The sequence below is a fragment of the Crocodylus siamensis genome, chromosome 11 (assembly GCF_052110815.1).
Source record: "Crocodylus siamensis isolate JL-2025a chromosome 11, ASM5211081v1, whole genome shotgun sequence".
Classification (NCBI taxonomy): Eukaryota; Metazoa; Chordata; order Crocodylia; family Crocodylidae; genus Crocodylus; species Crocodylus siamensis.
In genome coordinates, this window is record NC_143405.1 from 66,111,475 (window position 1) to 66,123,836 (window position 12,362).

Genomic DNA, 12,362 nt, shown 5'->3' on the forward strand with positions numbered 1-12,362 from the left:
TACTCCAGATTCAGGGCATCTCATCTGCCTTTTCTACTTTTTGACCAGATAACAAAGCTGCTTTAACAGGCCATCCCACAATGGTATTCACATTATAGCTTGTAGTGAGCTGCAGTTTGAAAGCCAGGCGGGTTCCTTTACGGTCGCCTGGTGCACGCTGCCCGCGAGGCTCGCCTGCCCCGAGCGCTGTGCGTGCTGGCTGTTAGAAAGTCGGCAAGTACAGTTCCTGAGCTCCTTCCTACTCTGCTCACAGAGGCAAACGGTGGCACCAAAGACAAACTGGCACCATCTGGCAGCTATTAGCAAACAGTGGTGGCGGAGGTGAAGCTTCCCGCGTTTGCTCCCTTCCGGCAGACACTCTATAACTCACCCGGCGCTCTCTGACACTGGTGTTTCTATCTTTTATTTCCTGAGCAAGCTGAAATAGTCTTTAAGGAGTCCAAGAAATACAGCCTGAACAAAATTATATGCTCTCTCAATAAAAACGGTCTATTTGACAAATAACATAGAATATCATAAAACAAGAGAAGCAAAGAGCTGGTGGTTCTGTTCTCAATGAAGGGCTTTAATTTCCACTGCATTTTCATAAAGAGATATTGTGCCCATGCAGTAATGGTTACTGGGATGTTAAGTTTCATTAGCAGGAAAGGACCAAACTTTATTTCCAGAGGGGATATACGGTGCTGAGTGCTCGAGAGCTGCTTAGCTTATCAGCGCGTGCGCTATAAATAAATAACAAAAATGGGCTGAGCACGCAAGCGAAGGGAGCCATTTGCAGCGTTGGAAGTGGGTGCGTGGTGCACCCCTTCCCTGCTGACAGGAACCTCTGTCGAGGCATTTAGTGCCCATTTGAAATGATGGTTAGGTTCTTAATGGAGTCAGCAGTAAACATAAATTTCACTACCATGCTTAATTCTCTTTTACTTATTTATTTATTCCTTTTATTGCCTGGCAATCTGGAGCCTATTAGGACTTCTGTGGCTGGGCACAGGGGGCGCAGGCGCCCAGGCCCGGCTGCGGGCACACTGCTTGCAGGGTGTGCAGGACAGTAGGATGCCCAAGTGCAGACAGGGCGCCGTGACTCAACACTGCTGGAGAGCCGCACGGCCGCTGGCTGCAGGCAGGGACCCGAAGCGCCACTGAATTCCCTCTCCTGGTCCAACGGGGATTCTGGTGCCGGGCCGGACGGGGAGTTTCCAGGTTCAAAGCCAGCTTGTGAAGGCCAGGCACAGAGAGAGGGCTTGGGGAGAGGGAGGCGAGAGGCTGAGCTGGCAGCAGAGATGAGGCCCGCCTGGCTGCTCGAGCTGCTTACTCCTTGCACGCGCTGTGCCGCCCAAGCGCTGAGATGCATGCCTGGGCTCCCAGGGGAAGCTGCTGGGGCAGCCTCAGAGTGACTGACCGGAAAGCTCCAGCACCAAGGCCTAAGCCTGCTGGGTGCAGAGGACACACATCCCATGTAGGCTTTAGGGTGCTCAGCCCCTCAAAAGCCCTAACCCCAGGCAGGTTTCTGTCCTCCTGGGCTGCTCCTGCCCACACCCTGCACCAGCCAACGGGTTTAGCCATGCGCTGGGCTAAGCCAACAGCACCTTGTGAACAGGGGAAGAGAGAGGTCTTTTTCCTTCCCACTTCCTGCGAGAGAGCAAGGGAATCGTGATGCAAGCGGGTCCCGCGCCAAGTCCGCCAGTGGGGAAGGCTCTTGGATACTGGGGGCTAAGACCTACCTGTCTTCCCCGATCTCAGCACGGCCAGCGCTCCAGGCCCTGGCGCTGAGGACATGCTGCCTAATCCTCCGCTCGCGGAGGTGTCGGGAGTGAAAAACCTCCTCGCTCCTCATGAATCTGAGGAAGCCACACAATGGGAATATAAAGCTCATGGAGATCAAAGCCTCACTCAATAGGCAGGAATGCAGAACAGCCACGTGCGCCTGCCTCTAAATCATTAAAATATATTTAAATGAACCCCAAAAATATTAAAATCACACTCTACGGGGCTTTATTGCAAACATAGGTTATTTTACCAGCTGCAGACCACCCAAGGGTGGCTGCAGGCACTTAACTTAACCTCCTGCCTCACAGCTCATTGAAGATCATGTAATAGATAATGAATTCTCAGACTCTTTTTCTTTTTTCCCTAATTATGCCTAAGTTTAGCATGCTACATTGCCTTACCTGAATCAACACACACGTTATAGCCTTGTTGGCACTAGATCCACTGAGGAAGCATGATAGGCAATTTGCCCAGGGCTATTAGCTCGCCGTCTCTTCAATGATCTGCAGACTTATGATGGCAGTGCCTCCTTCAGCCAGGTGTGCTGCTGCATCCTGCACTCGTCCCGGAGCGAGGAGAGTGGGATACAGTCCAGTTTGCCCTTGCTTGCACCAGGGGATTGCTGGTGTAGTGCCGAGGGTCAGGGAGCTGCACAGGACTCAGGCAGGAGCTCCTCAGCTTGCACTCGGTTTTCCCAAGCAGAGAAGCCATCTAAGCCTTGGGATCTGTCCCAGGTCCAGCTGCCCATGTGCACGGCCCAGCCATTGTTCGTACGGCTAGAGCTTAATCCTTCCAAAAACCAGAGGGTGCTGCACAAAGGCCAAGAGTGCCAGGAGTGTCTCTGCCAGGGAGCTCCCCTCTTCCACCTCGCTGAGTGCAGGACTTGTGGCATTGCTGCGGTGGCCAGGGCAGGGGAGACCCTTTAGGATCATAAGAAGTCATGGAGGGACCTCACAAGGCATTTAGTCTAGCCCCCTGCTCATGGCAGGATCATCCCTGGCTAAACCACCCCAGGTGTCTGTGCACCCTGCTCTTGGAAATCCCAGGGATGCAAATCCCACAGCTTCTCTAGGCAGCCTGCTCCAATGCTTGACCACCCTCAGTCAGAGACTTCGTCCTCATCTCCAACCGAAATTCTCTTGGTGCCAGCACCTCCAAGAGTCATGGCTTCCCCGGACGCGCGGTCATTGGCAATCGAGCTCCAGGTTTGCAAACCTTCCCTCGGTGCACAGCGAAGGTTAGCTGCGACTCCTGATTCCAGCGCTCCTGCGGGGACGGCTCCTACCTCATGCCGTGTTTCAGAGAAGCTGCGTGAGCACCAAACCACTACAGGCCTCCGCGTGTCCTCTCTGAAGTACAGGCATCACGGGGAGAGGGAACTTTGTACCCCTGCTAGAAGGAGCTGTGCTGGAGGGCCATTTCCAGGGAGAGGCTGACGGGAAGGTCTGCCATTCACAGCATTTCCTACTCGTGGGCTGGGACACCATGGAAAACATTATGCTTAGCAGCCAAGCCGGGGAGCTGGATGGGGTCAAACCCAGCCGGACAGTGCTGGTACTTTTTCAGAGATGCTTAATTTCTTCTTGGCCCCACGCTTCGCTCAGCATCATTGTATTTATTTACTGCTTGTGCTGCCATCTCGGCAGCACAGGAGAGACATTCTGCGGCAAATGGAAAAACTCCCAATTAAAAAGCATGTGGCACGCTGAAATGTCAGGGAAGTCTGGAGTGCTACGGTAAAAGCGGTCACCTCTTGTCCTCAATTTCTGCTGCTTCCATCACCCTGGGCATTGTGTTTGTGCTGGCAAGGCCCAGTTTAACCCCTGTCTGCAATCTAATAAATGTGCATGGGGGAAGCATACATGATCCTTCTTCAGTGTCTTAGGGAGCCAATGCTGGCAGTGAAAGAAGTGCTGCTGCTGCTTCTGTGTGGACAGAACTGCTGGCTGGAATAAATGCCACTGTGTCCAAGGCCTGGTGCAGGCAGCGCAGAGCCCTGGGCCAGAGACTTCCTAGAAATGCCCCTTCCCCTCCCTTGGGGGTGACCCCATGCAGCAGAGGGCAAACACCATGCGCCCCAGCTCATGCCACCACCTCCAATTCTCCCCTGAGTAGCTGAGCTGGCCTCTGTGCTCCTCAGCCCCCAACCTCAGAAGCCAGGGGCACTGCTGTGGGCAGCATCCCTGCTGGAAGGGGCAGTGCTGCCCAGGGGCCCTGGGGAATATTGTCTCCAGAGCCCCCTCCCAGGGCTTCCTAGCAGGGGACTTGCATGCAGCCCTGCAGGCTGCTTCTGCACTGACCCTGGAGGCCTGTGGGCACAACCAGGGTTCGACTCACAGGGGAACTCGAGGGGGGCTGAGCCTCCCCCCACGCCATGACTTTCGAAGCAGCCCTTTCAGCTGCCACTGCTGCAGACCCCCCGCAAGAGTCTAAGCGTATTCAAACCCTGGGTGCAACCCAGCTGAACCCCCTTCCTACCTCTGCCTCCTCTGCTGTGCCCCTCCACTGGAGCAGGAGCTGCAGGGAGCCCCACCTCGGGGGCTCTGGGAGAGGCAGTGTGCCCCTCGCGATTGCACGGCTGCTCCAGCTAGGTGTGCACCATGCACGCCTGCCATCCCAGCCCTGCTCCAGTGTATGGATGGACTCGGGTCTATTCCCTACTGAGCAGCTTCCCTCTCTTCCAGCAGGGACAGTGGCCTCCCCAGTGCTGAATCGAGGGGATGAATCACTGCCCTCGATCTGCTGCAGTGCTCCTACCGATGCAGCCCAGGATGCCATTGGCCTTCTTGGCGACCAGGGCACCCTGCTAACTCATGTCCATCTTACTGCCCGCTGTAACCCCAGGCCCTTTTTGTGCAGAGCTGCTGCTCAGTCAGTCGGTCCCCAGCATGTCGCCAGCCTGTTATCAATGTTGTGGGCTAGAGTTTAAAAATAAGACAGGGCCTCGGTCCTCAACTTCAGACAAGTCTTTCAGCAAAACAACAGAACACAGGTTTCAGTACAGAATACAGATTGGGGGACGGGGAGGGGAGGAAGGATCGCATTAGATGTAACCTTTTGGAAGTCAAAACGTATCCTAAATATAGGTGATGAGGGAGGGGCTGATAATTTCCTAGGACATGCATAATTACTGCAATTCAGGATGTTAAAAATGCAAAATTAGGACTAATCAGTGGGTGTTTATGATCTGTGTCTATAATGTGAATCCAGCTAATAGGAGTAATTACATTCCTCTTAATTCTCAGAATTGATCATCTTTTGGTTGAAGAGGACTCCAGTGAAACAATAAAACAGATTAGCCACGTATTGGGCTAAGCCTGTATGCTGTGGGTTTGGTATTATAGAGCTAATTTCTCCTTTAAAGGATAGAACCAGTTATTATCCGGCTTTGCTTATATTTCTCTCTTAATGGTGAAGCACCTATTATCTGGCTGTACTTGTACAGCGATGTTACACGCACCGCAGCGGAGCTCGAGCACACACGAGCTGATCATCAGCTACACAACAGCACCACCACTAGGCCATGGCGGGGCCTTACCAGGAGGCGCTTCGGATGTTTATCTCGTGGCAGTAAAAACTGAAAACGTAACCTCCGCTCGCACGGCACGCCACAGCTTCCCACGGGCACAGTACACCTCCCACCTTCTCTGTCGAATACTGTGGATCCCAACCTTTTTAGACTCAAGACACCCCTCGTTAGACTGAAGGCCCCTGTGGAAAATGCCAGCTCTGAGGTTTCACTCATTTTTTGACTACAGAAACATATTAGAGCAGTTCTCCTGGTGCAAAGAATGCAGAAAGACCACAGCGGGGCCGGGTGTTTTGACATCATGAATCCCTGTTTGAAATCTCTGGGTTTCCCTTGTGAAGCATGTGTACTACCAGTGCCAGTATTGCGTGATGCCCTGCAGCATCCTGAAAAGGATCTCGCAGCACCCCAGGGTGCCATGGAACCAGGTCGAGAATCACTGCCGTAAGGAACCAAAACACTTTTATTGCTGCTTCTCAAACATTTGGCAGCAGAGATTGCAGTGGCTGCGAGTCCAGCTGTACAATGCGGATGTACGCTGAACGCATGACCCGCTGGCTAATGTGCAATGCCCCTTAGTGCAATTAATCATTCCATTTTACCAATCAAATGTCCATGTGCTAAAAAAAAAAAAAAAAAAAAGTGTACAGGACCATAAAATACCTGGGTGGATTGAGGCTCTTTTTTAGCAGAAAAAGCTCCTGCCCACCTGTGGATCTGGCAATGGAAGTGTTAATTCTCAGTCTCCTGCAGCAAGCCTGGACTGTCTTCTGCAAGACGGGACTCAGGGGTGAGGCCGACCCTTGTTTGCTACTGAAACCAATGCCCAAGTGCATGGCCAAAGTTGTTTGCTTTATAAGCTGCTATTACTTCCAGGCATCCCTGGTTCCTGGGTTGTAATATTACACAGCTCTGTCCCACGCCTGGGGGCCTGAAACTGCCTGGCTGTTTTTCATTCCTCGTGACACTGATTGTAATAAGTAGCCCTGGTCGAACTAGTATTGACAGACAGCATTCGTGGTGCGAGGAGTCCCTTTTGGTGACAGAATGGCCTACAAACCAATGCTGCCTCCTTAGATGTTCACCAACGTGTTTCAACAGAAAGATTTCCTACTAGAGGACGCACACGTGCTCTTCCCTTTGATGGCTGAGCGGCCCCTGCGGTCTGTCACCAACGCTACCTGCCACCTGGCAAGACGACACAAAGCATTTGAAACCAGAGCCTGCCGAACAGCGCTGATCACACGTGTGCCTCGGGGATCAATCGCCCCCCGTGCTCAGCTCCTCAGACTTGCCCCAGAGGTATCTGCAACCTCACACAGGGCGAAATCCACCTTGATGTCCTGGCCCAGCACAAGCTCTGAGCAAAATCCAAGTCAAATCGACTCTGAATTGAAGCTCTCTGTCCATCTTGGGCAACAGGCATCACTGATGCCAGCGGGCATGGATGTTGGTGTGCTCAGAGGTGTTTCGGTGGCGCACGACTGCTGCCCATGGCTCAGGCTGGGAGACGGTGCTCTCTGGGAAAGGTGCAGCCAGGGAAGACAGAGCATCCGGGGAGACCACACCTCCGCCTTCAGGAGTGCCAGGGGAAAGAAAGGCTTGCCCTGACACTCAGCCCCGAGCAACGCCTGTGACCTTTTGGGGGACCTGTCCATTCAATATGGGTGTGAGGGAGCGGCGACTAGGGGCGGCCGTGAGCTCCCTAGCGCCGCCTACCATCACGTTAGGGTGACGTAGCACCCTCAGAACCTCGCCCGCCACGACTTTGATGGTAAGATATATGATGTGGAGGCTGCCAGTTTCCCTAATGGACGGTCTAGTTGTTCGTCCCTATTCCAGACTGGGGATTTTAATAAGCGTCCTGCCTTAAGGGCAATGCGTGCCTCCAAGCCTCCCCCTTAGCACGCCCCAAGCCTCGCAGCTATTCCGGGGGACGCTTGTATGGTCCCTCGCCCCTCGGGTGCCCTTGTTCGCACTCTCGGGCACCGGGGCTCTTCGCCCACCTGGCGCCTCCTTGGGTCGGGCCCCAATCTCTGGCCCGTTCCCCACGCCCTGGGCCTATCACGCTGGCGCCCAGCCACTTGCTGGCGCCTCCTGTGTCGGCTCCACCAGCGCCGCTCACTACCGGCCCCCCCTGGGCCGGGTTCTAGCCGGCGCCTGGCTAATCGCCGGCTCGGTCTGAGTCTGGAGCACTCCCTGCGCCCTAGCCTCGGCGCCGTCGGGCCGGCTCACTCCCTGCGCCCTAGCCTCGGCGCCGTCGGGCCGGCTCACTCCCTGCGCCCTAGCCTCGGCGCCGTCGGGCCGGCTCACTCCCTGCGCCCGGATCTCGGGTCTCTCGCCGCCCTAGTCTCGGCGCCCTTGGGCAAGTACTACCGCCGCCCTCGTCTCGGCGCCCTCGGGTGGCTAGCTAGGCTGCTCTCGCCGCGCTAGCCTTGGCTCAATCGCTGCCCTAGTCTCGGCGCCCTTGGGCCGGCACTACCGCCGCCCTAATCTCGGCGCCCTCGGGTGGCTGGCACTATCGCCGCCCTGGCCTAAGCTCCATCGCCGCCCTGGCCTCGGCGCCCTCGGGCCGGCTCACTATCGCCGCCCTAATCTCAGCGCCCTTGGGTGGCTAGCTAGGCCGCTCTCGCCGCGCTCTGTCTCTGCCCTGCTCCGGGCCTTGCCCTCTCGGGCTGACTCTGCGCCTCCTGCGCTCTGTCACTGCTCCGCTCCAGGGTTAAACACCGCCCTTCTGGGCTGGGGTCTGTAACCCGCACACTGCGCCTCCCTGGCGCAATACCATGCCCAGCCGCACTGACACTAGTGCCCCCGGCACTGTGCCTCAACTGGGCCCTGGGAACCCCCAAGCTGTTGGGGAGCTCCCCTGAGGCCTCCTCGCTCCCCTACAGCCTCCCCGGTCCTCCGGATAAACTGTAACTTAATACTCCAGCCATCTGGCTATAACATAAATACAAAGGCTCCACACGCCTAACAACTCCAAGCCTCACCAGGGCTCTCAATCCTACCTCCAGTTAGGGCGATCCTGTTCCCTGCATCATTGCAGCCGGTTAGCGCGATGAAGTAGTAGCCACTAACCCCGGCCGCTCAGCTCAGCCGCAGAGCTCCTGCTCCTGCGGCAGCCAGAAGGGAACTGTGTCTCAGGCTCTGGCCTGAGCTGGTTTTAAAGGCCTGGCCCTGCCCCCTTCCGGTCATGTGACCACCTGGTTGCCCCTGGCAACCAGGCATCTGAGCTGCCTGGGTGATTGGCAGCCCTGCCAATCACTCTCACAATCACGGAGCCCTTCTGTGACTCCGTGACAATGGGCATTTGGATTGATGTTATGAAGCTATCACTAGGAAAACGGGTATATCATGAATGCCTCCGCTAATATGTTCCTCTTGCTGATGAGGCTTCCCGCTTGTATCCACCCAGACCAGGGGCAATAGAGAGCACTTCACATTGACCACCGGGCTTATATTAGCAAAGGAGAAGTTCAGGGCATGGCTGGGGCAGAAGGGCCATTGTCCTGCCTCTCAGGAGCAGGGAAAGGGAAAGAGTAAAAAATCACTGGAGGTAGGGGAGGGGAAGAGATGAGCTGGCTCTTGTAGCAGGATGAGCAGACTGGTTCTGTTGTAGGACTGATCGAGTCAGAGAAGACAAATCATGAGCTGCCTGCCTGAATACAGTCATCCAAGAGAAGAGCGAGGCAGATAGAAAGGGAATTGGCTTAGGAATATTGGTTTTTAACGGCCTGTTGTCTCTCTGCTTTACCTCCCAAGTATGAAGTATGTCTTCCAAAACCCTGTGCAAAGCATATCTGCTCAGGGCTACCACTTCTACCTATTAAAAAGCTCCTGAAAAGCCAAACTGAAAACCTCAGGTGAGCTTCTAGAAAGATGTCCCATAGCTGGGAGGGGGCATTATAGAAATTGAGACTTTGAACAGGCAGTTGGGCTGCAGGATCTAGGTCTTGGGACAGGGAGCTAGACAGAGGGCCAAGAAGGTAGAGGGACGGTGCCTGGACTCGTCAGAGGCTTAAAACACCAAAGGGTCCAGCAACTGAGTCCTTGGCAGCAGGCTCATCACGGGCCAAGAGATGGCCCTGATGCACCTGAGTCAGATTTTGGTATAAACTCAATGGACAAAAGTTCAAAGGAAAAATCGCTATCTATTGTTCTCTGCTGGTATCCAAAGGAACAGATGGGGTGGACCACGCTTCATTTACATGTCAGCTACCCACCATCCCACCCTGAAAGAATTGGTCAGTTCTTGTTCAATTCATCTACTCGAGGCATGCTGGGTTAAAGGAACAGAATGATCCTCAGTGCAGAGTGAAAGGGCAATACGAATGAAGCTAAACACAGGGGGTGACGCCAAAGCGGCGCTCAGTCTTGCACGGCTAAGTGATGGTACTCAACTTCTCTTCTTTTCCCCCGTTTGATGCAGTGTTGCACTCCAAGAGGCAAGGGCCTTGTCTGGGGATTGCTTTCCAACTAAAAGAGCCAGCAGTTTGAGGAAGGTGGCGGGGACTGCTACCAGTCTCCAACTGAAATAATCTGATTTAACTTAATCTACCGAGAGGTCGCAGCGTACAGGTTCCTTGGAGAGGTGACAAGACCTGTGCGGACAGCTGCCCTGGAACGATTCCTCATACAGGAGCAGGCCGCAGACGGAAGATGGAGACAGCACACAGCAGGCGCCGGAGCGTATCAAGATGGAGTGTGAGGCTTCCTGCGAGTTGCTGGGGTTTCCGGCCAGGTCCATCGAGCACTTCGGTCTGGAGGCTCCTACGTTCCTCGCCCGTCCATCAGGTTCCACGTGCTGGTACACAGTGTGCGGCAGTGGTCCGGGAGGGCTCTGGTTTGCGTTGTTTCCCTAACCAGGATGTCAGGACTCACACCCAGCCTGGTAGCATGACCACATGGACCGTAAACTTGGCTCCTTGTTTCTGCCAGCACACCTGGCAGAGAACCACGCAAGAAATCAATGAAAGCTTTGTGACCAACTTCATTGGGAACAGGATAGTCCTGTTATAAAGGCATTGTGTAGTATTCGTTCCCCTGCCTGCCAGCTTTTTAATGTCACATGTATTTGTTTTATTCTTGTTTTGTCTTTCTGAATTCCTCTTTCTCCTTAAGAAACATGAAAAAAAGTCTCCCAAAGGAGGGACTGCACATTGAGACTGATGTAATCTCATTACACTGCACTACTTTATTACTTGCTATGCTGCGATCAAGTTAATGAGCTGTTCCTAAAGTTTGATGCATTAACTTGTTATTGAATAATGCTGTGTGTCATTTTAATTGCACCTTGCTTTCATTCACTATAATATTACATAGCGGGGGGGAGCAACCAATTCAAGCCAGACTCTGGATCTGAACTTCCTTCATATCAGAGATGTAGGTAGCCATGTTCAGGTTCCAGCTCATTCCCAGCGATTTCAGAAGAAGCTAGACAAAGTGAGCGTCATTGTAAAATGGCTTTCAAAAATTAGGATATCATAGAAACCTAGAGCAGTAGGGCGGCAATGGGGAGCTTTAGGGGCCATCTCATGCAACCCCCACCTCCCTGACCTTCTTCAGCCATACAAATCCATGGCCTATCCATCCTATACAAATCCATATTAGCAAAACTACACAGTCGACCCTGACAAAACCACAAGACATAACACCATAATCTGCCACAGGTAAAGCAGGGAGACCACTGCAGCCAACACCCTACTGCTGGAAAGGTTGTTAACATGCCCTCAAGAAAGCCAAGGAAGAGGGCCAAGCCCTCTGCTACAGCAGAAGGCAGAAAGCGCCCTACCCCCGTAGTTATCACACCATGGGGTAAAATTTATTCCTGACCCCAAATGCAGCGTTGGTCTGACCCAAGGCAGACGGTCAAGACCCTCCTGCCAAGAGTCCAAGAGAATAGGGCCCACTGCCTTCAGGAGGTTATATGGTGCCTGCTGTGACTAAGTGCACTGATAAAATGCCCACAGTAACATTCATTTGGGGGAAAGAAATGTCAGCAAAGGCCCTGGATCAACAGGAAATAAAGAACACATTGCAAAATCTGTGCATGTCCCAGAAAAGAGCCTGCACTTTTAAACTGCTAATCACAGTGAAGTATCTGCCACAGACCAGGCGCTGCTCCTGAACGCCGTATGCCAGAGGCCCAGCCTCTCGCTTCTCCAGGCCTGCCATGCTGCTGCGGTGAAGGTGACGTCAGCTGCCTTCCTCTTCCTTGCCCTGCTCCTGCCTGTACAACTTTTCTGGAGCTGAAATCCGCTGTCTGCGTGGTCATGCTGAAAACTACTTTGGGAACCTCCAGAAGAATCCACCTGGGCTCCTCTGAAGTGATCAGGTGGGGAATGAGGAAGGAAGTGGGGACACTCTTGCATTGTGCGCCAGGGAGGTGAGCACTGGGCTTGGGAAGACAGATGCTGCGTGCAGAGTCAACAGAAGATCCTGTCTCTCTCCAGAGAGTCATTTCTGCCATCTGAGATGTAGTAATAGCACCAAACGCTTTCAAAAGCCTGCCCAAATATATATCTTCTCATCTCCCCTTTAAGAGTCAGCACACGCTGTGTTTCTGAACTAATAGATACTCGCTCCAGAAGGACACCTGAGAGTCTCGCAGTTGTACCTGCACAAAGGCAGGGAAACTGCTGACGGGAGTGGGCTGACTCCTGACTCTCACAGGCTGGACTGCGAGCAGCCAAGGAAAGCCTCTGTCTTGTCTCACAGCATCCCAGTTAATCAAGACACCAACTGATCCTTGACGTGAACAGCCAAAAGCAACCAGGAGTAAGATACCTGCCCCTCCAGCTGACACACCACTCGGGCGTCCAAGGGGGGCTTCCCACACCCCGGCAGCCACCACGAACGCCCTGCTTTGGTGTCACTTCCTCTCCTGACACCTGAGTGCCATTTCACTTAACACGAGAAAAAACCTCTACGTTTTCCAGAGGTGCAGCGCATGTTGGACCACTTGCCCGTACGTAGGCTTTGTCCTCACTCTCGGAGTAACATGGTCACGTTGAGAAGTGGCCAGGGCATCCTGCAGAGATGAAGCTTTGCCTCTCAACACACATTT

At 53.8% G+C, this 12,362-nt stretch overlaps 1 long non-coding RNA gene across 1 annotated transcript in view; it reads right to left on the reverse strand.

The window, feature by feature from the left end:
• The window catches only part of LOC149855968 (uncharacterized), a 228,096-nt gene that overhangs the window by 120,825 nt on the left and 94,909 nt on the right, over positions 1 to 12,362 (reverse strand). The gene's annotated exons all lie outside the window — the stretch shown is intronic.